Genomic DNA, 25,150 nt, shown 5'->3' with positions numbered 1-25,150 from the left:
AAGTCGCACCTTTTGTTAATCCACTCGATCTCCTAACGTTCTCGTGGATGCGCGATTATTACGGGCAACGCATGTGCGTGCGCGCGCTTCGAGAAAAGGGAAACTCTGTCTCACCTGTGCAATTTTTAACCCGTTATTTTCCACGATTTCCCTCTCCACACCACCGCGTCCTTCCCGTGCCGCGCGTAGCGGAGTTGAAATAAAGATAAGCGAGTAACCAGAGAGTAACTGAATATTTTCGCGCGACCGCGAGATAGTTGTGCAAGCCGATATGGACAGGCAGCAGTTTTACGCTGTTTTCCGACTGGTTTTGCGTAGGTTAAGCTAGAACGCGAGTCGGCCTTAACACGGCCAACATCGTCGTGCTATACCGTGGAGTGCCGTTCTTGCAGCGAAACCGGTTCCACCGGCGAGTCCGTTCGTTTGCATCTACGATAAGCGTGCACGTCTCCAGCCGGCTAGAGACGCGCAAGTCATTATCGTTGTCGCTATTAATTTGCGGTAGATTAGCGAGGTCGATCGATCATGCATCGGAGCGATCATCCCGCTGATCGTACTGCGACGGTTAATCCTTCCCTTGCCGGTTAATGTATTCTAATTTCTTAGCCTTAATAACGTGTAATACTGACGTACGGATGTGTGGAATATTAATTAACTAATCATTAATAAGATTGCGTAGATAGGGACACTTATGTGTATACACGGGAGAAAATGCTATCGAATCGATAAAATTTCCAACCGGCGGTAATTGGAGCAAATCTTTTTGATTCAATGATAAATTCTACTGTGTTATGTATTATTTTAATCATTAAAGTATTAATTTCCATCAATACCGACATCATTCTATTGATTCGGTCGCATTTTTTCCACGTGCATTTGCATTTGCACACTATTATTGAAGTGATGCGTTATCGACGAACTATCGTAGAAGTCAATATCCGCGATAGATGAGTGTACGTCTTCGTCAACGGAAAACAAGAACACTCCCGTGCTGAAAATTTCGGGATAGAACCGTTCGCGGTTCGCGGTAGGTTAAATAATTGAAATAATAATCGCGCGAGGCATTTCGCCGCGATGCGGCGCCGTCCAATTAAATTTCATCGAGCTCGAGTGGCCGCCACCTCGCGTTCCTCGGAAGCGGCGCGACTACGAGATGGAATTCAGAGGAAGAAAGGAAAAAGCAAAAAAGAAGGGGGGAGGGGGGGGGGAAGAACTTCGCGACGAGAAGGTGATTTATGCAGTAGTGAGAGAAAATGATCGCCGTAATAAATCTGAACGAATCCCGCGCGCCGAGGTCGAGTCCGTAAGCGAGCATATGCAAATAAAGTTCTCGGCAGCCTCTCTCGAGCGCGTTAAAAATCTCGGGGCACTTCTCTTCGTCCACCGTTCCGACGCCACTGGCGACGAGGATCTTCGAAATCGGGTTCACGCGAGAGAGTTCTCCCGCAATCCGTAAACTTTTCGATTCCTCGACTTCCGTCTTCCCTTTATCACTGCTCGTAACGATCGCGGACACTTTCCGCTGCGCTTTTCCGCGCAAACGAGAAAACCTTCCGAAGCGGACACAACGATAGTCGGAAGCGAAACGGGACGCGCGGCCGGAGAAGAAAAATAGATAAAAGACGCGATGTCGTTAATGGTAATGTACTATTAACTGTTTTCGAGACGTATCGGGAAAGCAATTGGGGCAGAAAGGACGAAGAGGCAGCGTAAAGTTTTTAACGACGTTGGATCGCGTTGGAGGGCTAGAACGAGAGAGAGAGAGAGAGAGAGAGAGAAATGCGCTTCGGACGCGATCGCTCTTTTCGCGAGCGATCGCTCTCGAGAACTTTCGGAAATGCGCTCCGAGCTGGCCGGCGCGGGCTCTCCGCGAAATAACTCGTTAATTTTAATTGATTTTACGTCATCATCGTCGAGCGAGTGGGTACATTCCGAGGTACATCGCAGTCCGCGGCAGGAAAGTCTCTCATTCATCGGGAATAACGATTTGACGATTTACCTCGCGCGACGCAGTCGCTCGTGGCTCACAATGGCTTCGCGTCGATAAATATTTGATCGGACCGTCGTCATCGTCAAGAGGTACGAATCCCTCGTGATGGCTCCGAGGAGATTCCAGATGATACAACGCGCGGCCCAGAACAGGAGATAATCGAAATCGATTTGCATCGCGGCATTAATTTCCATTAGGACCGCTCGACAAAGCGAGTCGCGCTCGGCGCGATTGATCGGGAAATCCGAGCGAACTGCGAGCGTGCAATACACCTCGGTATCTTGTTTTCCCACGGAACGGGGGGGGGNGGGGGGGGGGGGGGTGTTAGGAAAAGGAGGATTGCTGCAGCGCGGACGGAAACTTTCCGAAACTCCGCGAGTTTATCGGAACTCTCCTGCGCGCTTCCCGTTTTTAATGAATATCCCGCGAGCGGAATATTCCGGCCGGGCTTTGTCTCGAGGCACGACGACGAGACGGACGCTTTTAATCATCGAGCCACTTTAATGGATAACGCTGTTTTCGCCGGGCAACGACGAGTCGATATCTCGAGTTCGGTGAAATTGAGATCCGCTAGGTCTTCGACGTCGCGCGAGAATCTTCGTATGCTGCGTTTCATCTCTCGCCGTTTTGCATTTTAAGTCCCGGCGTGATGAAGGCGTCAAGAAAAAATTCACTCTGGTCGAAGCGAAAATAATTTCTCATTGAAGCCACAGACGAAAATGAAACTGCAAAATGTATAAGGAGCGTTGAGGCGCGCGCGCGCGCGCGCTCGCAGTTGTAAACACCGAGTTTCCTCGCTCGCTCGTTCCATGCGTTTCCATAACTCGCCGAGGGTAGACGCCTCTCGAAATCTATCCCCGCGACGTTAACGATCATCCCAACGGCGATCGCGCAAATAATACTTCATTATTTTATAATCGCGGCCGTCGCGATCGTCGATTGACCCTTGCGGCTACGAGGGGTTAAACGCGAGATCCTCGCCGTCGTGAAAAGGACGATCGATCGTCCCGGTCGATCAAGGAGCCGAGCGGCCGATTAGATCGCAGCCAGCGGGCGAGACCTCTCGCGGTCTCGGCAGTCGACTGCTCGCCGAAGTGCACGGACGCTTCTCGCCGGCGGAATTATTGGAATTCCCAGCTACCGGGGCGAGTTCGTGTAAGTGAGCGCACGAAGAAGACCCGGAGGATCTTCGCGCCGACTGCATGTAGTACAGTAGTTCAATTAGTTCCCTCTTCCCCCTTCGGCCGGTGCGACTTTCTCCCTCGACCCACGGGACTTCCCGAGGCGGCCGTCTCTGTTCTTTCGTCANCCCCCCCCCCCCCGCCACGTTCTTTATTTATCAACGCGGAAGACCTCCCTCTTATGTATCTTCTGCTCTTAGCCGTGCTTTTGCGTGGATCGCTTTACCGCATCGTGTATGGATTTCCTTTCCTCCCGAGGAATATTTTATTGCTATTAAATTATCGAATTTTGTCGTCGCTCTGGATTCTTTGTCACGCTCGATGTGCACGTGTCTCGTATATCTATGAAATTTTGAACGACTTCCCATGTTTAAAATTAAGTTCTACATTAAACCTTTACATTTGACCTTCCATCCTCAACCGACGACAATCGTCACGTGATAATTCGATGATTTTGTAATTTTATACAATTATATAATCAACAAATTTCTCGATATTTTGAAAACGTTGATTGTGCGATGTTTTTTTTAGCAATCGAATGTTCTCGTCATTGATCGATGGGCGATGTTGGTTGGCGATTGGTGGGGAGCGACTTCGCTGATTGTCTTGGCAGTGTTGCGCGTCGCGTATTTATCCGTAATCAAGTCACTATGCCTGAATTCTACGAGCAACGCACATACTGCGATGCCTAATATGAGTATCGGTGCTTTGTTTACAATTTCTGTCTTGACTTTTAAAATATTTTGTCGACACTACTGAGACCATTCAATCGTCGGTATATCGCGGTAGATACCAGACGTTTCTCACATCGAATCGTATCTACACGAGTGTCGGTGCTAGTAAGTGTCAGTGCCAGTGAATGTCAGTGTCAGTGAATGTTCGAAACCGCGAAACAACCAAGAATAGAATACCGGGTCGGGAAGTCATGACGGAGGACGTAAGATGCCGGAATACAGGCATATTTCCAGTTGTGTCAAATCATTTATTACACGGAATCTCGATTTTAACAGACGTTTGACAAATTCACTGAAAATACGGAGACATTTGAGTCGAAATTTAGAATCTGCTTTTAGGCCGGCATTCGCAGACCGTTATGTTTGTTAAATAATCATTATTTTATGAATTTGACTATTCGTTAATCTGCAATAGTTATTTCATGCAACAAGAAATGATTCAAATAATAGACCTGAATAACGGTTCATGAATTATATATTATTATATCACACACACACACACACACACACACATATTACATTATAAAAGTGGCGAAAACAAATTTCTTGAGATAATATCGAAAGAACATTATGCGACTGCTTATTTCTCATGATGATTTGAATAAGAACAAGAAATAACGCGGTAAAATATTGAGAAGATGAAATTGCCACTCAAAATGTTCGCTTCGAGACACGATCGTGCACTGTCGTAAAATTTAGACCCTTAAGTCCAGTCTCGGGAAACATCAATAACGATAAAACGAGGGTGGTAGATGGGGGAGGGGGGGGATGACTATTCTTTCCTTTCTATCTCGCGGAATATTCTCCACGTCGTCGTTCGAAAGATCGTCTTTCGTTTCCGCGTGATCCAGCCGTAAACTCTCCGTCGCTCCATTATCGAACAACACGAACTTCCCGGCGAACTTTATAAGCGGAGTCATTCCGGGTAACGAATTTCCATGGCTTCCTCCTTTACCTTCTAACTCCTCCTCTGCGCATTCTTTGTCCCACCCTTCCTACGGACTTCCGCTCTTTTGAACGTTTACGATTTCATTTTTGCTGATTCGGCGATCGAACGACGAGCGGCTACTTTTCGAATTTGAAGAACCATCCCGTTGTGTAACTTGTAGTGTTGCTCGCTTGCGAAATTAGCTCGTAAATGAATCCTCGCGCGGTCAAGAATATCTTAGAGCTCTTCAAGCGCTTCGAGCGCTCTCGGACTTCTTATTTTTATGAAAAACTTATTAGACTGTTTAGACATTTGAAGCAATTGGTAGCCAGTAGTGTTTAAGGAACATTTCTCGGTATCTCGCGAAATTAATTTTATTCTCCTACAAATTACTTCATCCGGTCTGGCAGACGAACTGGCAAGTTATAAGAGAGAGTATATTTTTTTACCATCGTTGTGTGAAAGCGAGTTTCTTACAGTACAGTCGATGCATTCCAGAATCTTTAGAAAAATATTCCATGATCCTTCTTTGGACCGTAAAGCACGATCGAGCGAGCGGAGCCGATATTTCTCGCTCATAATTAGAGGTGAAGTTAGAAAGGACCGCAATTAAAAGCACCGCCTTGAAGTCCCGCGAGTCCTTATTGGCCGTGGCGGGGCGCGGCCGCGAGGCGATCACCCCGACGGAGTTTCCGCGGGATTCGATTATACAGGCACAGGTGAGGCGATCGTCAGGTAACGATGTTTACGAGCTTTCGAGTTCCGAAGTTCTACCTCACGAAGACGAGAATCGCGGGACGTGCTGTGGCCCGATTTAAGGCTTTACGCGGTAGTTTTGATTTAATCCTCCGCCGAGCACGCGAACGCCAACTCTCGCTGCTCGACGACGGCTCTAACTCCATTTCGTGTTCCGATTTAGAGAGTTGCTCTACGCATTGCCCTTTTTCCCCTACAAGATTACCATATCACTGTTTTGACACTTTTGGAAAAAACAAAACTGTACATTGTAAAATTGATTCCGCAACAGTGTATAGTCGATGGAAGAAAGGTTGCAACATTTATTTTCCAATGAGTTTTGCAACACACCCGTTTGTTTCTTCAGTGATCCTCTGGAGATCAATTTTCCCGTTGGACACCGAATACGTTCTGAAGCTCATCCAGGTATGAGTTTAGCAACCGTTTTTCCATTTACGAGATACGGCGATTGAAGAAGCAACAAGGAAGACGTGGATCAGCGGACGAGACTATTTCACGAGAGGCGAGAAAACTCTCTCCTGAAAAATAAGATGGGATTGCCGCGGGGTCGACACGCGTACGTTTATGCTCGTACATGCGAATGTGTTTTCTTAAGGTTGTAAGGTTCAATGTTGTATTTATTAATTGTAAGGTTCAATATTGTATTTATTAATTAATGCACACGCATCAAGGAGACAACTTAAAAATTTAGTATTTTTCAAGCAAAATTATGTATTATTTCACAACCTAAATAAATAAATGTTAATTTGAAACGAAGTTGAGGTAAACATATATACGTAATATCACAAATACGGAAATTTTATTTTTTTATTTTTCTTATTAATGGTATATTTATGCATCAGCTGATATTAAAAATACCTCAATAGTCTCAAGTAAATATAACGTATAAAACACGTATAAAAATTGTTAACTTTAATTGCAAACATCTGAGCTCTCGAATGGTCAATCTTCTTCTGATTGTATTAGCAGTTAGATAATATTTCAATGTATACGTAGTGCAAGTTTCATCAAATTTTTATGAAACTCGTTTCACTTTAAGTCGCCGAATGCCGCAACGTGGGGATGACGGCGCGATATCCGCTCGACTCGACGAAATGAGAAACTACCGGGGCACGTTGGGCCCCGGTGTGCATTCCTAGGGTCAATACCAGCACCTTGTGAAGCAAAGTAGATCTAAAGTGTCGTCTCCGCGCGCGGTTCTTCTTATTTCGTCAGGGAAGCGGCAGTCAAAGGGAGAAACGACCGCTACAACGGTCGGCGCGTGGGACAAGCGGGTGTTTAATATTTAAACACCGCACACGACACGCTTCTAAATATTTATATCACCCGGCTGCCCCCGTTCCTCCGCTACTCGCGCCTCGTTCCCCTGCTTTCGCTCCCGCACCTCGCTGCTTCCACGGTTGTTTGTGGCTCGGTAACGAAATTGCCAGGCTCGAAACCGCCGCCTGCTTCTCTCCGTCGTGCCTCGACTGCCTCCGCTGCTGACTTTCTCCCGCGTTTATTTTCGCTAGCGCGCTCTTCGTAATATCCTCTCGAGTCGCCTCTCCTGAACAGCCGACTCTGATCTGGATTTCACGCGGTATTATCATTTCCCATTCCACGCGCAAGATCGGTGTCATTCGGCTTGCCGGGCGACTTTGGAAGATAAGCGCAGAATTACGCGACACTGTATGAAGCGTTCTCGTGGTTCTATTTTGGCGCGCGTAATAAGGGAGAGAGAGAGAGAGAGCGAGCTATCGAAAGCCACGCGCTTCGGTTATCCCGCTTATCTCTGCAATTTCGATCGGAGTCGCCGAGCAGCGGCACGACGAACGAAATGTGTTCAAAAAAAAAATCGGACGACACATCCTCGCGCTTCTCTCGCTCGAAATGACTGCTCTTAAAACAGAAAATACTCTCGCAATGCGAAATTACGCTGCCGTCCATGTGGTCGGCGTCGCGCTTCCTCGATGAGAGATTAAGTCCTAATTATTCATTCCGTTAATTTTTTTCTACCTTTTTATGTCGTTACATTTTATATCGCGATCCGAGTCGCTCGCGAAGGCTGAATGCATGACGGCGTTGAACGCGAATCGAGAACCAGAGGCCTGGCCGTTGAGTTTTCAGCCGTTTCTTCCCGCTCTTCATCAATCGTGACATTTTCACGGCCGCTTGTCGTTGCCGACGCGTCGAACATTAACGTCGCCACTTGACTCACAATGATGGTGACTTGCACAAGCGACGCCGTGTCGTCCAACTCTCACGCCATTAATTCCGCCGTAGTCTCGTGCTCTCGTTCCCTTTCTCACTTCCTCTTCGCGTGTCTTTTAATCAATGCGCGGGGAAATTACTCCTAATATTTCGCAACCGCGTTAATAACGCGAGCGGCGATGGTCGCGTGCGAGAACGATCGTGATTATCGACGTTTCGCGCGTTAACTTTGTGTCGGTCTTTACGAACCGTGGCCGACACGCTCCCTTAACTATCGACGCGTAACGATCGCGGGATAAGGGCGGAAAAATCATTTCACGGATGCGGCTGCGGTTCAGAGGGCGTGTCTTGGCCACGCATCTCAATAAGCGGCCAAACGAACAAGCGGAGAGATGGAAGATCTAAATATGATAATTTTAGTTGGGAAACACCGATGCGAGATGTTTTATTTCATGGCATCTCTAAGCATTATGCGAAAGAACTGCTTTCTTTTCCTTGAGCAGCGCACCGTTTTTGTTCTAATGACAAGTATATTTCGATTTTTGCATTTCAAATTATTTCTTTTATATTTCCAATTATTTCCTTTGTATTTCGAATTATTTCCTTTGTATTTCAAATTACTTTCTTTGTATTTCAAATTAGAAGAAAATGTCTATTGTCCGCTTTTTTTGAAGTAAAAGGTCGGACTTTATTGAGCAAACAAAACGTCAACGAATAAATATATTTTTCAAAAGAGGACTGTTATATTCAGATCGCCGTATATTTTATGAAATCTCTGACACCGTAAGCAATAAGAAGTGCAAATAGGGCCTTTTGCTTCTAAGGAGAAGCAGGGGTAACGTAGTATCGTACCGCGAAGGTTTACGGGAATCGAAGGTTGTGTTACTCGCACTTTACACACTAATGAGTTGCGAAATTCATCTGGCGAATATTTCGAGGCGCGAGAGTAATTCGGAAGCGCCTACTGCGCGTCCCGCGGAGATTATATCTTGCTTAGATTAGGAGCGATTAAAGTGCGCCCGGGCGGCGTCGTCTAGCCAGCCGAGTCGCCGCCGGCACATCGTTCCCTTGGGAGCATATTCCCGCGGAAACGCACGCCGCTCTCTCCCGGCTATTGTTTTTAATATCCGCGTAAGTTAATTCGCCGACTTGTTACCGTCCCGTCCAGGGGACAATGGGGATTACATATGCTTTTACGGGCTACATTAGATTACGCGAGGGCGCGCATAATGAAACGAGCGTGGTAACGGGACGGCACGTGGAATCGGGCGCGCCACTTTGAGTCGCAAGCTCTTTTTGAAAGTTGTCAGAGAGAAAGAGAAAGAGAGAGAGGGGGAGGAGGCGGTCACACGGTGGCATTCGAGAGATTACGTTTCTGTAATCGGATGCGGAGTTTCGTTCCCGTCGATTATTTATACCCGTCCGCTTAGAACATTTCTTCTAGGATCTAATTGGGTTCAGGTCCAATTTCTCGAAGTAATTATGGATTCTGCTTGGGAAATCTATGCGGGTTCTAGCTAGTAGTGTAATGTTTCAAATACGATTCTACGCAGAGAAAAAGGTTTCTTTGGATTTAGTATGCATGTTTGTTCGACTTGGGTTTGTTTAATATATAAATATCAAAATTGGGTTTATTTAATATATAAATATCATAATTTAATATCAAATATCGTTTAGTTTGAATGAAACTGTTGTTATTTCATTAGAGTAAACTGTATTATTTAATAGGAAAAACAGTGTTATTTAGAGGAAATAATATTTCGTTTTTAATAAACAAAATTTACTTCATCATGAATTAAATATTGTTCTATTGTAACAAAAAAGTCCTTTAATATTTTTTTTAATTTAGTGCAATTTATTTCAAGTAATTTATTATTTGTGACATTTGTAATACTTGGGTGAAAATGTAAAGGAGATATATTATTTGGCGTAAAAATATGTATTATCTATTATTTGAGAAACCAAACAATCCTGTTTGTTGAATCAAACATTCGTTTGTTTGCTCTATTTCAAAAGGCAAATTTAGTTCCATTAAAGAAATTTTATTAAATCCAGAGATATCTTTTTTCTGTGTGCACGCTATTGATCATAGTAACATTAAAAATATAACCTTATTTATTAATCTGATATTCGGTCAAACTGTCACTCGACTCTGGTGGCAACCGCATGTAACAAGCTGCAGCAGCAATCAGCCAAGCAACATTGCGGAAAAGAGACATCGCTTCCATATTTAGGATAAGAATAGGATTCCCAATTGATATCGCAGACGATACATTATTTCGGGACAACTGTGAATGATCGGAATCTATATTAGAAAAGTGCGCTGAGCTCACCGTTCGTCTTTTATTTTTGCGCGACCGGTTTTACACTTTCGTAGATTGACAGTTCTCGAGCCACGACGAGTGAAAAAACTGACGTTTATCGCGTTTCACGATAAACGTTCTCGCACGATAAGGGTCGTGAGAGGAATTATGGGATGTTCCTTCGGTGATAATCGAAATTCCGACGAAACGTCAGTTTCGCTTCGAGCAACACGTTCTAATTGAAGCTGTCCGAAAGATTTGGCATCGGTGTCTATCTGTTCCTACGACGTCAATGTAGCGCGCGTGCATGCACTCGGGTATACGCAGCAGTTTGACGGCTTCAGCTCATTATAATTTAATCAGGTAATAGGAATTTCAGATAATCCGCGTGCCATGAGAGAGGAGAGATGTTGCACGTTGATTAGAAGCGATTACATCGTTCGCCGACGATACTCCAAATTTCTATCGGAGGAATTCTCTTTCTCCCCTCCTCCCGCTCTCTATCCCTGATATCGCGTCCTGCATCTGATAATACTTGCACAAACAAACGTCATTCACTCGCTGGAGGGAGGCCGCAACGCTCTCTCGGCATCGGCGTACGTACTTTCGGATGCGTAACGAACGTACGTTGCGAATATTTGTCCTTTCATGAATATCGTGCACTGGAATGCTTCGCCGCGTAAAATTTAAATGCGTGACGTATCGGTCCGACGTAATTTGAATAAAAAATGGAGATACTCGTTTGAAAGGATACGCGCTCGCAGTTGAAATCTAAAAATGTCACCGGGTAACTTCGCTTTACGTATCGGCGCGACATAATTTGTAAGCAAAAAAAGAAGGAGCAGAGGAAAGCGGGGAAAGCGGAGAGATGGATGCCCATTTGAAAGGGCATTCGGAGCTGAAAGCGGGAAATGTCACTGAATAATTTTGCGTGATTGCTACCCTTTAAAGGAGGACAATGGTTAAACCAACGTGAAAGGTTGATAACTGTTTATCGTGCAAAATAGTGTATATCACTCGTCATAGTTAAATAATCTTTCGGCCTCTATCACGCGCACTTTAATCAACCTAGAAAATAACGAGTAATCAACATCGTGGAGAATTCGCCTCAAGCATCGGTCTACTGCGCGATAATAACATGTCCGGGTCGGGGACTCGATATCGGCTGACAAGGACTCTAAATCGACACCGTCGAGCACGATCGTCGTCGCGTTCGCGTATTTTCGAGCGCTCGCGCGCAGCGAATTCCGCGTCTCGCTCGGCGGCGTTCGCTTTCTCGGTCGGCCTCGATTTTCCCGCGGACAGGTTTACCAGGAATCTGGGTCTCCGGCCGATAAACTCGATACACACGTGTCGACGTCGGCGCCTATCGATCCGAGTGCCGCTGCGAAGAGTCTTGCAGCTATGCAATTTTCGGTGATCCGGTAAGATCGCAGAGTTCCAATCGGAGAAGGTGGCGCGGATCCTCTCGCGTTTGACGCCAAATACGTTTGCATGCCGATTGCGTTTCACTTCGATCTTGATATCTTTTCATCTTAGGTGTATATTCGCTTTTGACTAATTCCCGATCTCTCTCTCCTCCCCTCCTTCTCTCACTCCCTCTCGGAATAAAGGGAAATTAATTTTCCAGATATTTATTTGTGAATTTTTATCAGCGTGTGTGTATTATAAGTATACTTGACGTAAATATATACTCATAAATATAAAATTTGGTATGTGCATCAAATTATCCAAAGCTCGCGGATATTTGATTAATATACATATAGTGTTGCGCATACGTTCTTTATATATCATGCGTTTATGTTAATTACGCATTATATCTATATGCGCGCATTTGGCGCGTGACTAATGGAAAGGTAATCTGTTTAATAATACTCGTCTAATTCCGTCGAATTAATATCGCAACGAGCACGATAAGCACGAGAAAAATCCGCTGCACGGATGGTACCGCAATAAGTTAACGAGTTAACGTTTTGCAACAAGTGCGCCGAGCGGATATTCCTCGGAAAATTTTATGTATACGCTCGCACGATCCGTAGACGCTTCGTTTGAAGCTCAGTCGATCGTAGGGGATGAATCATTAATGGTCGGTAGTTCGCGCACGTCTGTAAGCTGTATCAATTTCAATTACACTGCAAACGAGGTTGTTTGCAGGATATTTTCGCGCTGCTTCTCTCTTGCGGGCCGTGTATAACCGTATCAAACGGAAATATTTTATCGCGGGGAGAAAATCGGCAAAAGCGCGTTTTTCCTTCGCGGGAGAATTATTGCACGAAGGTTCAACTCGACGCGCGTATTCGTCTTGTCGTTCTCCGACGTCGTTTGTAGTTCAAAGTTTCGCACGCGTGTATTTATGCGCACTTACACGCGCACCCCGCGGCAGTTATTTTCCGTCGGTTCGATGAATGTTTCAGAACGCACGATATGGATTGTTTTTTCCTGTTTTGCGCTTTACATAAATAATCTGCTTAGCAGCGCTCGGCAAGATACTGTGAAAATTTCACGAAGCCGCGTCGAATGTTTGCACGAAATCTTCTATGAATTAATTTCATAACTCGCGTGTATATTCGACTGGTCGAATAATTAATTAACCCTGAAATTTATGTTTCAAAACACATCCGCTCTCGCATATGCGCGCGCGCGCGCGCGTGGGTGCCGCTATTATAAATAATTACTGGTCCAATTTATTAACTATAAGCACGGTTGTAGCTCCGTCGAATGAAACAATAGGTGCAGGCTTCCGGGCGGGATTATGCGGTCGATGCGTGTCCCGATTATCGCTATCACGATATAAAAGTTGTGTGTTAATTATCGACCGTCACTGGTCGCTTTCGTTCCCTGCCTATACAGGGTGTTTGACGCAAATCCTCACGTCATATATTTGCAGTTTAGAGCGATGCGAACGAAAATGACCGTATATAGAAGCTTCTTTAATTAATAATTCAAAATTTGCGTGGTTGTTTGCAAAAGAGGGAATTTTTGTTCACATTGATCTAAACTGCAAATATATGACGTGGGACGGTTTGCGTCACCCTGTATATTTATCTCTCTCCCTTCCTTCTCTATCCACCTACTCGCATGGAAAATCTGACATCTAACAATTTTCCAACATCGAAAAACCGGTCATAAAATTCTGTATGGCGTACCTCGCCGGCAATTCGATATTAAACGCGCGCTCAGGATCGCGCGCGCGTTCATATTTTAATAGACACATTATTACGTACGGACCTCATCGAGATCGAAACGCGTCGCACAACACGGAAAGCCAGTTCATAATTCATCAGTTTACGGGTCACGTGTGACACGCTAAAAATGCGTCATTAATCCTCAATTAGGTCGACGATAAATCAGTCGCGCGTCGCGCACCGCGCGGTACTTAACCTCAGCGTCGAATGCATTAATCTGCCGGCGAATTAACAAGATCATCCCCGCTCGGGCGTAAATCCGTGAGCACCCGTTGCACGAGGCGCCCCATATCGCCTGTATAATGCATACCCATACGTACGCAGAAATCGCCTGTACATTGGGTGTCCCGGAACGACCGGGATCGGTTTTGATCCCGCCTTTGAGATACACCGATGTGTCGATGAGAATATCGCAAAATATCCCGATGTAAAGCTTCTCCCTCTCGATGTATTAGTCGCGTATCGACAGCCACGACGAGTTTGGCAACGTTTGCGCCGTTGACGGACTTTTTCAGTTAACTCGGCTCGCACATAATTTTTTTATGAAACGCCGACTCGAATCCTGCCGAGACGAAAGGAATGGCGAATTGCGCGTGAACGCGTCGGAATGAGATCGACGACGCGAAACCGGTCGCGGAGTTTACAGACGCCAGAAACGGTGTTCTGCGACAACCTGGTACATTACATCTCGGCCGCGCTCGAACCTCTCGAGTAATTACGTTACTCGGCGAATTAATTAGCCGGCAGGCGACGGTTATCAATAGCTGCTGGAAGGGTAACGCGCGCGGTTAAGCAAATATCGATCGGCCATGCGATCAGCGTCGTTCGCCCATTTCGCGAGGCGCTAACGATCAACGATCGGCGTCGGTTGGTCGACACACGGCTACTTTTTCATCGCGCGTCATTATTAACGCACATTGAAGCGTCGCGTATATCCGTGAATTTATCGTAGCTTTCTCGTATAGGTTTCTTTAGCCTGAATTTTTCTCATCCGCGATCGATCGGTGACGCGCTATTAACGCTCGCTCTTGAACATCCAGCAGTCCGAAAGTTCCGTAATGTTCCCTGCATAGAAAAAAATATCCCTTTAAATTTAATAAAATTTCTTTAATTGAAACAAATTTGTCTTTTGGAATGGAGGACAAATAAATAAACAAACGGATACTTGATTTGACAAACAGAAATGTTTAGTTTCTCAAAAAAGAAATATCTTTACGTCTAATAACCTACTTCTTTTTTGTATTTTCATCCAAATGTTACAATGATTGTCATAAGTAATAAATTATTTTAAAAAAGTAACGCTCTATTAGAAAAATATTAAAGAATTTCGTTTGTTTCAGTGAAACAATATTTAATATACAGAGTGTCCCAAATTAATCTTGGTTCCCGTAGTGTGCAAGTAAAACGGGTGAAACTGAGCAGAAAAGTCACGTGCCATTTTGCAAAATTCATAATAGTTAGTGAGGAATTAATTATTTTATCTGAGCTAAGAAGAACAAATATGCAATCTCGTTGAATTCTACTCACACGGAAAATTTTCGTAATATCGTCGTGAATCTCGAAGTATCGTGAAGGAAGAAAAATAGAAACTTTCTTTCGTATTGCTTGTTTCACGTATTTCACATACGGCGCCGTCATAGAGAGAAAGGAAACCATTAATTAAATAAGACCCGCAATTAATTTCGACGAAACCATCATGTATCGAGAGAGGGGGGAGAGAGAGGAAAAGAGAGGTAGAAGTGACACACGAATACAGTCGTAATTAAAGTGTCAACCGGACGTGCATCGCTTCGGTGGGAAGCTCGACGGAAACTCCTTCTTCGCGATGCCGGGTAACAAAGAGCCATAGCGTGGAGGCAGAAGGCGGACAAGATCGATCCTTGCCATTCTCGTTTCGGGGATAAGGCCGTCTACCGGTCTACCTCGTCCCGCGGGAATTGCACGCCGCGCCATAGGCGTCAGTCACCGGCATTGTACTGGAAGTGCACTAATCAAATGCAAATCGGAATTACATAACGCGCATAATGTAGAATTCCGTTGCGCTCTCTGATCCAGAAGTGATCCCGCATCACCTTCGGTACGCTCGTCCTTTCGTTGATCCCAATCGCGGAGGCGAGATGCGTTTAGTAAGACTGGAGACTCACGGCGCGTGTGTAAGCGAGAAATGCGAAAATATATACTCGTATTCTTCGTACTTCAACACTAGAGGAAAACGAGTTTCCGCGGTGCAAAATCCTCATATTAACCTTGAGAATAATGCCCTCAATTTTGACGTTGAGGTAACATCAGAGGTCTCTCAGACTTACATCACGAAGAAATTGGTCAAAATTACGTTTTTCTGCATTTTATTGATCTTTTATGAATTATTAAATATATCATCAATTTTCATTTGTCGCCTTTGTAAACTGATTGCTACCAGGAAACCAGTTACCTCGTTAGATTACGACTGATAATAGCAATGGTCACGTTCAACTTTTTTTTCTAAATAATAGAGGAATAAGCGTTTTGCATAAAACGTGGAAGAGGATGTAAGCGGAAGGAAACGCGTCTAGGCTTCTGACATGTTACTGTCAGGATTAATCCCGAAATTGTTCTCTCGGGAAGAAACGGGAACATATCGTGCGAGCGTACGCGTCGCATACGCCACATCGTGTCCTTCCGTCTCGAAACGATACCTATGAAATTCTCTCGGATCAACTTCCCGAGTCGCTTCCTGTTATCGCGTCGTCGAAGACGCGAAATATCGGGGAATAAAATATACTCGTCGAGTATCGTGTCGAAGGGCGTCGGTGCGCCGCCGGGAAGATCGCGCATACAGTAAATCGCGAGTTTCATCGTCAAGACGGAGATATCGAAAGATAAAGCTGGCTGACGCGCGTCTCACCCACGCGAATGTTCACAATTGAATGTTGAATTTTTCACGGTAATACAATTAGATGATTATATATAATTAAACGATTGTTAAATCCTCGATTTGAGAGTTTTTAACGGGGTGGAGGATACCGCCGGCGCGAATCGCCGTATATATACCGCACCGAGCTAATATTAGCCCGCCGGCGGTTTCTGCCGATTTCACCGTTTCGTTCCTCCGCGAGACCAACGCGAAGATATCGGGATCTCTTAAATGCGCGGTTTTCTCAGCAATTCCCGCAAGTTCCACCGAACTTTCGTAGCGGTGAACGCGCGCGCCAACGAGCGAGCGGCAACCTTGGGCAATCGTTGAACAATGGGATTCTTTGTGCGATGGAGAAAGAGAGATACGGCCGAAGTTCTCAGCCGAGATTACGCAAAGCGTTCGCACCCGATAACAGGTGGCTCGAAAGTATCGTAAATAAGCGCCATGTCGTCGCCGAAAATCCGGACTATTCAGCCGGTCGACCGCCTAATTCGGAACGTCAGACGTTCGCGACTAGTTTGAATGGAACTATTTGGGACGCGCGTTCGGATTTGGAATTTGGCCGGAGTGAATATTCCATTGGAAGAACGACGGGTGAATTAATGTTGAATAATTTGCGCCCTCTGTCCCGGGGAATGTCGCATATAGGTCGACGTTTCATTTTTTCATTAGATATTGGAAAAACGTGAATTTTTAAAGCGCCGAGAGTACGTTTCTGCATTTAATATGTGAAACTAGACGCGGAATTAAATAACGAAGCGGAAACGCATAGCAAACAGCGTGTGGAATCATATCAGCTTTCGGTGAATACGAGCGTTTAATGATTGACCTTTCAAGTTGGTAATATTTCACAGCTGAAATATATCACAAATAAAATATGTCCGCTCGTGGTTTCCTTCATTAGTCGCAAAGGTCGTTTTATTGAGAAGAGATTTGCGAATGACTTCTCACAGATCTCATTTACATTTTACGATCTGAAGGGAAGAGAATGAGATTTTGCGATATTTTACTGCACGAATAAGTCTCGCTTGTTGCTACTAATAGCAAATTGAAAGACAAATTAATTGGCGTTAAACGGAATCCACTGTAAAAATAGTAACGTTCCCGTATCGTATGAATCGGAGTTAGTGGCTTGTGATGCCCCGCTACGGAATTTTTCTTATTTAGCGAGTCGGCGCCTTTGTGGAGAATATACGGGATTCGCGTATACGTCCGCTTGTAAACGTGAAAGACGGAGCTGTCCGACCGTGGCCTCCGCTTTTTCCTTCCCGCAGAAGGAGAAGATAAACCCATAATATGTTCCTAGAAACGACCAACGTCGTACGGCTCTCGCACGGTTCCGTGCGCGCGAAAATACGGTAACGGCGGGCTGAAGCCGGATATCGCCATTGGCATTACGCCGTGTACTCACGCCGGCGAACCGTTCATGCGAAATTTTCAGCCGGGGCGAAATAATATTTGCAAGATAACACAATTCTACGTGTCTCGCCTACGGCAATGGTAAATCGCGATGTTACACGTTACACCGGTCTTTAGTTAGGTCGTTGCTTTGTTGCGTTGAACATTCAGTTTGTCATGTCGTCGGTTAAACGAGGTAACTCGTAAACGGTATGTATATGAGACGTCTTTTCTTTTTTTATATTTAAATCCGAAAATCTTTACGGAACGTCGAGGTATATCGATCTTGACCTCTGAGCGATACGAAACGAACACTGGGGTTTTTGCTCTACCTAAAATTCATATTATTTTGACAGAATCTCCCTTTATTCTATATCGACACGTTATCGGGATGTTAAGGATTAAAAAGTTGCAAAGTGCACGACGATTTTCCGGCTTTTACCTCTGATTTAACTAGAGTATCCGCTCTTGGGGTGTTCTCTTAATCACTCCATAACGAAGGATGCACGCGCCATCTCTCTCGTTCCTCCGTGGAACCATCGCAGGAAGTAAGTCTGACCCAGAGAGAGGGAGAGAGAGAGAGAGAGGCTCCGTCGTCGGCAGGAAGCTAAAGAGTCGCTTCATTAAGGAATCCGATAATCGACGCAACTTTCGACCGTGCGACCTTTAGGGTGGGTCAAGGACCTTTCCTTCTGGGGGGATGAGCGACGAACGTGGGCCTCGGATAGCTAGCGCCGTAAGGGTGGGATGAGAAGGGATGAGAAGGGATGGATCCTGTTCGGGGGCGAGGGAAACCTTTCGGCTGCGTGCGTGCGTTTGCACGTGTAGACGAACGATAGATATACGGCGGACGAGGAGGGGAGGTAGCGGTGGAGAGGCTCCCGTGGAACTGTATAATTAGATTAGGTACAAGGTGCATTAGCATGTCATGCATATTCCATGAAGCACGGGGAGGGGAGGGAGCGGCGTCGAAGTGGGAATCATATTGCGATTCGGCGGCCACGACCGGTGCGAGGCGCTTTTCCTTTCTCCGCGAGCTCTTAATTTGTGTTACCGCATCGAGGACACCTCGTCGGTTTCTTCGGCAATTGAACCGTCTGACGATATGCGATAACGATGATAGCAAATTCAATATCGTGCTTTCCGAGAGATTTGATTCGGCGAAAGTACGCGTTTTTAGACTTTTCGCTTTAAGTGACTCTCTCCGCACATTCAGAGAAAAAATACACAGTCGTGGCAACTATAAAGGTGCGACAAATATACGAGTTTTGCAGAATCAATATGTATAATTGAATAAACAATTTTATAGTTACAACTAAATCTGACTGGGTGGTAGCATAGCACAAATTATTGTCCTCGATAATTATAGTTATCCTAATTATTTGGATCTTAGTATTTGCGATAATTATAAAATGGTTTGTTAAACTATACTACGGATCAATTCTACGTAGAAATTTCGTATAGTTACGACCTATGTTACTAAGTTTTTCACCGAGTGTAGGTGGTCGTGTTGGGCAACAAAGAGTAATTGTATCTCTTGACACGCATTCGGAGCTGGAATGAATAAAGATTCCGCTTTCTCGTCGGAGTTTCTCCCGATGCGAATCCACGGCGATCGTCGCGTGGTCGCTCGGCGACCACGGATATCCCATTGCTCCGCCGCGACCTTCCGATAATTATCCCGCGGTCGTAATCGGCAATTATCTCGCTCTTGCGACACGTCACTGCTCTCTCGTGGTCGGGCGCGCGCGCACATGTGGAGCATTATGCGCCGCGAGGAGTGGAGCGCACGCTCTCGACGGAGCTTCGAAAGCACGAGGCACACGGGGAACAATCGGGACAAGGTCACAGTCAGCGTGTCGAAGGCGCGCCTTCTCTTCTACGGTCGATTCGTTTAGCGGCGCGAGACCGATCGGGAGAGTCGCGCAGTGACGTGGGGAGCTTGGAACTTGGCGGAATGCGAAGCGAAGCCAATATCGCTCCTTCTGTTGCACATGTTCCCCGATGCGCGAATCCGCGTGTTCATTGATAAGGCCCGCGGATATTTCATGAGTGCGAACTATTTTCATTTCTTCTTGTTATTCTCGCACGGAAACCACCTCTTTATTATTAGCCGCGTTATATCGATTCCCGATAGTCTCCGCGCGATTACATCGCTTTCTATTCCGCGCCCCTACGGGGCAACTATTTTCATTCTGAAACGTGTAACAACTCGCTATACTGTTTGACTAAACCGCATACAGAGCGACCCGAGGAGACGGAGGTCCGCTAAAATTAGCGCTGCTTATTTTCACGTCGGCTCACCGGAGCTACTTTTGGAATTTCGAGCGATCTCGAAGCTCCAGCCGATCGATCCGCTGAGTTGCGTTTTCAAACCGGCTTCGCCTCAGACGTTAGTATTGCGTGTTTTAATATTAGGTTCGTGCAAATGAAATGGCCGTTTACAAATGTAAAGTTGTATTTTTCAAATTTAAAACTTACATAACTAATCAAGATAGCTTTCACCTACTTCAATACACTTCTGCCAACGTGATCCAAATGCATCAATGCACTTTCTAAATAAATCTAGAGAGCGTGAATCGATAAATTCCTTAAATGCATTTTTCACACTTCTTTCTTCATTGAAATTTTTGCCCGCCAAAAACGCATCGAGATGTTTGAAAAGCTGATAATCTGGTTGGTGAGATGTCTAGAGAATAGGGAGGGTGAAGGAGAACTTCAATGTTCACTCGGGTTTTTGAACGGTTTGTTTTGCAATATGTGGTTTAGCATTATCGTGCAACAAGCAACATGCCGTGTCTGTTGACCAATGCTGGCTGTGGAGCGCACAGTTTTTGCGTGCATGGTGGCAATTTCCTGACAGTATTTATCAGAATTTATAACCTCACCTTGTTTGGTAAATGAATAATGAACGATACCTTTGCTAGATCACCATACAGACACCATCATTTTCTTGGGGTGAAGATTCGATTTTGGAATGTATTTTGGAGCCTCGTTCGTATCCAACCACTGTGCAGAACGTCGGTGGTTGTCGTACAAAATCCATTTTTCATCACAAGTCACAATCCTGTGTAAAATTCCATCTGTATTCTGTCGCAACCGCAAAGAAATGCAGATCTTCAAACGTCTCAATTTGTCTCTCTCTATGATTTCATGGGGGACCCATTTATCCAACTTTTTCACTTTTCCCAACTTGTTTAAATATCGGACGGCAGTTGAATGACCAACTTCGAATCTTTTGACAATCTTTCAGACTGTTAACCTTGGATCTGTTTCAACCATCTCCTTAAAAAACAACGTCATCAATGACGGAAGGTGCGTGTCCGCGAGACAAATTGTCGAGGTTTGTGCCCCCAGAACGAAATTTTTCAAATCAACGTTTCGTCGTTCTTTCACTTACAGTACCTTCACCAAATGCAACACGAATGTTACGCGTTGCCTCGGCTGCAGTATGACCAGGTTTGAACTCGTACAAGTAAATTATACGAATTTCTCTATTTTCCATCACAGCGTTAATGCAAACTTCTATGACTAACAGTACAATATAGAAATAAAGTTATGTGCGCTAAATTACATATGGATCATGTACTTTTCACACAGTATATATACACCGTCCTCTGTATGAAAGAAAAGTAATCTATAGGGGTGGGAAATTCAAAACACTGAAAACGGCCATTTCGTTTGCACCAACCTAATAATATCCCTCTAAATGTACGTGCGTACTTAGGCATGGTTCACCGAGGTTCACGAGGGGTAACACCTCGGGGCAAAATATAAAATTTCCTCGCTCGCAGAATGCACGCACTCCTGCGGACACTAACGAGAGAGCGCTAGCGGAAGTGCAGTTACCGTGCTTCCGACACCGGGCGTGCGCGTTCTTCGCCGAGAACGAGCGACCACCCAGAGAGAGAGAGAGAGAGAGAAAGCCCGCCCCTCATCGTTCGTAAAGTGGCGCTCGATAATACGATTCGCGAGATAAAGCAGTTACGGTTTCGTTTACGGTCTCGACAGTAGCTGGATAACATTAATGCGGTTAATGTTCGAGGGTGCATTTCAGATGCGAAAATAAATACATTGCGCAGCGGGCGAGCGCAGGGTGATGCAACGAGCTGTTGATCTTCCTCGGCAAGAGGCGGAAATAAGAACGGATGCGAACCCGATTTCCATATTCTCGCGATAAAAGAATGATAATTATTAATTACACGACCGTAATTAACTTGCACGCACACGATAAAGCACGATAAAGCAATTTGTACGGATTCTCTAAATGATCCCTACTGCCACGCGCGCACCAGTACAAGTCCGCCCTTCTCCACCGATCTCCTCCCGCCTCTTTCACGTTCCACACGCTTCTCCTCGGAGGGATGGCACGCGTAACAATACAAAAGCGTCCTAGTCCGTTCGCGAATCTCTCCACGCCCGCGATATCACGATCATCCGTCAGTAAGATTATCCCGCGATATCGCGCGTGTAGAACGTCGACGCGTCGAATCGCAGACCGAGGCTGAAGCGCGCCGGTGGTATGCCGGGAATCGCGGTCAATGCACCCGCGGCGTGTGCGCGCACCACGAATGCATTCGGATAGAGTCGCGCTCGAGCGTGCCTGCACTTCGGCACACTCCGCTCTCTCGCTCTCGCCTCGTAATTGGCGGGCGACGTGAGGAGGCGCCCTCCGATGAAGGAGGGAACGAGAGAGAGAGAGGCCTGAGCCGTTGCCGTGCCGAGGCGGACCAGGACGGGATCTTTACCGGCGATCTCAAGGTCAACTAGGTGTCGGGAAAGGTCGGGGGTGAACGATCCCCGGAGTTTTCCAGTCGGCGTATACCTGCGCTCTCGGCGACTCGCCGTTGTCTCGTGAAATTTCACGGCCCGGCCGTCGTTTCGACGATTCGGGAAAACTCCGTTGTAGAATCGGGAGGATTAACGCGATGCGTTAACTCGCATAGAAAGTTTCCCCAGATTTTCCCATATACAGCATAGATTCCGGTTAGAGTACCTAAAGTTATCCCAAAATGCGTTATTCCACTACGATAGAATTTTTACTTTAAACGTGGGATAAGAAGGCCCTTTTCCGTGATATTGACTGTGCTACGACTGTCATCGCCGTCGAGAATCGCAGAGAGTCCAGTTTGACCGAATATCAGTTTAGGAGGTTAATAAACGGGGCTATATTTTTAACTATGCTTAACAGCGCATGCGTGGCGTGTATGTGCGAATACTTGTAAAATATAAATATTTAAAATATCTCGAATATTTTATTCTACCGTAATGAACGTAAAATGGAAAGCGAACAATCTGAGAAAATGTTGGGAATGACCAAATAGGTTCTACTTATATTCCCCACTTAAAATTGTACGTTTCGCTTACAAAAATATTTCACAAATTCTGGCCTATTTAATCTGTTCTATTATTTTTATACCCATTTCTTGTACTGTCAGGCACGCACAGTCTATTAAGCGAAGGAATATAACGAGTACAAGCGAATATGTATGAGTATTGTTCAGTAGATTGTCCGCCTTCAATATTCGTTTTCCAGCTGATGAGTGACGGTATATTAATACGCTCCTCTTTTATTCAATTTCGTAGCAGCGGAAAGAAACACATTAAGGAGTCCGTGTATTTACTCGTAGCTGAATATATGTTTACATTCGTCAAATTTACACAGCATCGTACATGTGTACTGTTCAAAAATACTTGTAATAGTACATTAATTCGGATACACTCGTATGCAATCTGCTATAACCGCTCGTTGTTACGGAAAAGTGCGCCTTTTCGATCTAAAAACGAGGTCGTACTCAGTCGAATGCACATTTTCACTACCTAACTAACAATTCTCGCGGACTAAAAACAATGAAATATTTTTGTAAAGGTTGAAGCGTTACTACCAACCAGAGAACTAGTGCAGATTTCCCAACTAAAATCCATAATTATTTTGAGAAATCGGATTGGATCCCAGAAGAAATTTTCTATGCGGGAAATTCTCGAACTCGTTTTCTCAGTTCATATATAAAGGTGGGGTATAAACACTGAGCGAACAAACAACGATCAAGCAACGAATGCGTGGTATGAATGTGCATATTTACGTCTAAACGCTCGCGAACTTTTCTTTGATAAACCACCTGATGTGCAAATCGGAAGGTTCCGTTCGGATTCGTTATGGCGTATACATTTTCCAAATTGTGACAACGAAAGTTTGCATTTGCTGTTAGTTCGTTCGCTCAGTGTATACCCAATTTAAACAAGCCAACCGTAGAATCCACGCACGCGTCTCAAGTGTGCACACATTTCTGTATGAATTCTCCTTCCTGTTCTCCGCTGATTTCAATGCTCAACACGTCGGAGATCGCGCTGATCACCGATCGTCATCGTGATACTGACGTATTAATTTGTATATAAATAACGCCATCGTCCAACCGACTCAGATAGTATTGTCAATAGAGGGGAAGATGAAAACCACACGCGAGTCAGGAGAATCGCATGATTTATTGGTCGATGGGAAGCAACGAAAGGGCGTTCGACGTTACAAAGCGGACTACCACGTGTGTCCCGCGTCTGCGATCTAGCCGTCCGGTCCCGTAAGAATTTCGCCGAGCGAGCTTAATCCGGCAGGGAACGCAACACGAGCCATTCACGCGTCTCGACGATATGGCGTCCCTCCGTCGCGCGTGTACGCGTGAGGGTCGAAGGAGAATGATATACGACACGAGGGGGAATTCGGAGGATAGCGCGATCGACCCAGCGGGGGTGCCGTGGCCTGCGAGAGAAAGAGGGAGAGATTCATGCTTGCTCCGACGAGGTCCGAAATTGGCGGGGCCTGAAATTAAACGGTCCCTCTCGCGCGCCTGGCAGTTTTCTCGGAAGGGCCTGAGGGAGTCGGCCTTGCGACGATGTAACTATTCTAAAACGTGCGGTTAACCGTCGGACGGGACGGCGTCCGCCTCCGGAAATGCCGGCGAATCTTCTCGATTCGGCCAAGCCACGGCTGCTAATTCGTCGCGAATCCGCGAACTTTTGTTGTTCTCCGGCGGAAGGGAAGAGAGAGAGAGAGAGAGTGAAAGAGACGCCGGTGGAATGGGATGCTCGGCCGTCGAGAGCGAAAACGATCGTTACCGCGAGAGGAGGGAATTAACGATCGATTCATCAATGTCCTGGGACAAACCGGCGGACGTGTACAGATAGTCGACTTTGACTGTGTACAGTTGGTGGTTCTCCCGTCAAAAGAGAGAGAAAACGACCCGTTATTTCGTTGGCCTCTTTTTCTTTGTGTGCTTGTGCCATCATGTTAGAACGCGCGCGCAAAGACAGAAAAAGATCCGTTGTCTCGCTTCTATTTCTTCTTTCCTTTTTCGAGATGTGTCACGCGACATGTATTCTGGTAGATTCCATCAGAACAACTGAAAGAACGACTGTGATTCGTCGCAAAGGTATATATAAAAAACAATTTTAACGCGTCATTTTTATCCCCTCCTTGTCCGCTCAATCAGCACATCTCGTCGTTTACTCGAATTTGCCACTTTGTTGTTTTTCCGTTTCTGCTCCCGCGAAACGTACATCCGCCGTCGAGTCTCGACGGATAAAACACGGAATCA

At 45.6% G+C, this 25,150-nt stretch overlaps 1 protein-coding gene across 5 annotated transcripts in view; it reads left to right on the top strand.

Annotated features, from left to right (window-relative positions):
• Positions 1-25,150, top strand: part of LOC106741985 — a 184,906-nt gene that overhangs the window by 112,768 nt on the left and 46,988 nt on the right. The gene's annotated exons all lie outside the window — the stretch shown is intronic.

The sequence above is a fragment of the Dinoponera quadriceps genome, unplaced genomic scaffold, assembly GCF_001313825.1.
Source record: "Dinoponera quadriceps isolate SergipeBrazil2010 unplaced genomic scaffold, ASM131382v1 scaffold696, whole genome shotgun sequence".
NCBI lineage: Eukaryota > Metazoa > Arthropoda > Insecta > Hymenoptera > Formicidae > Dinoponera > Dinoponera quadriceps.
The sequence above is the reverse complement of the archived record's forward strand: the minus strand, read 5'-3'. Positions and strand labels throughout refer to the sequence as shown.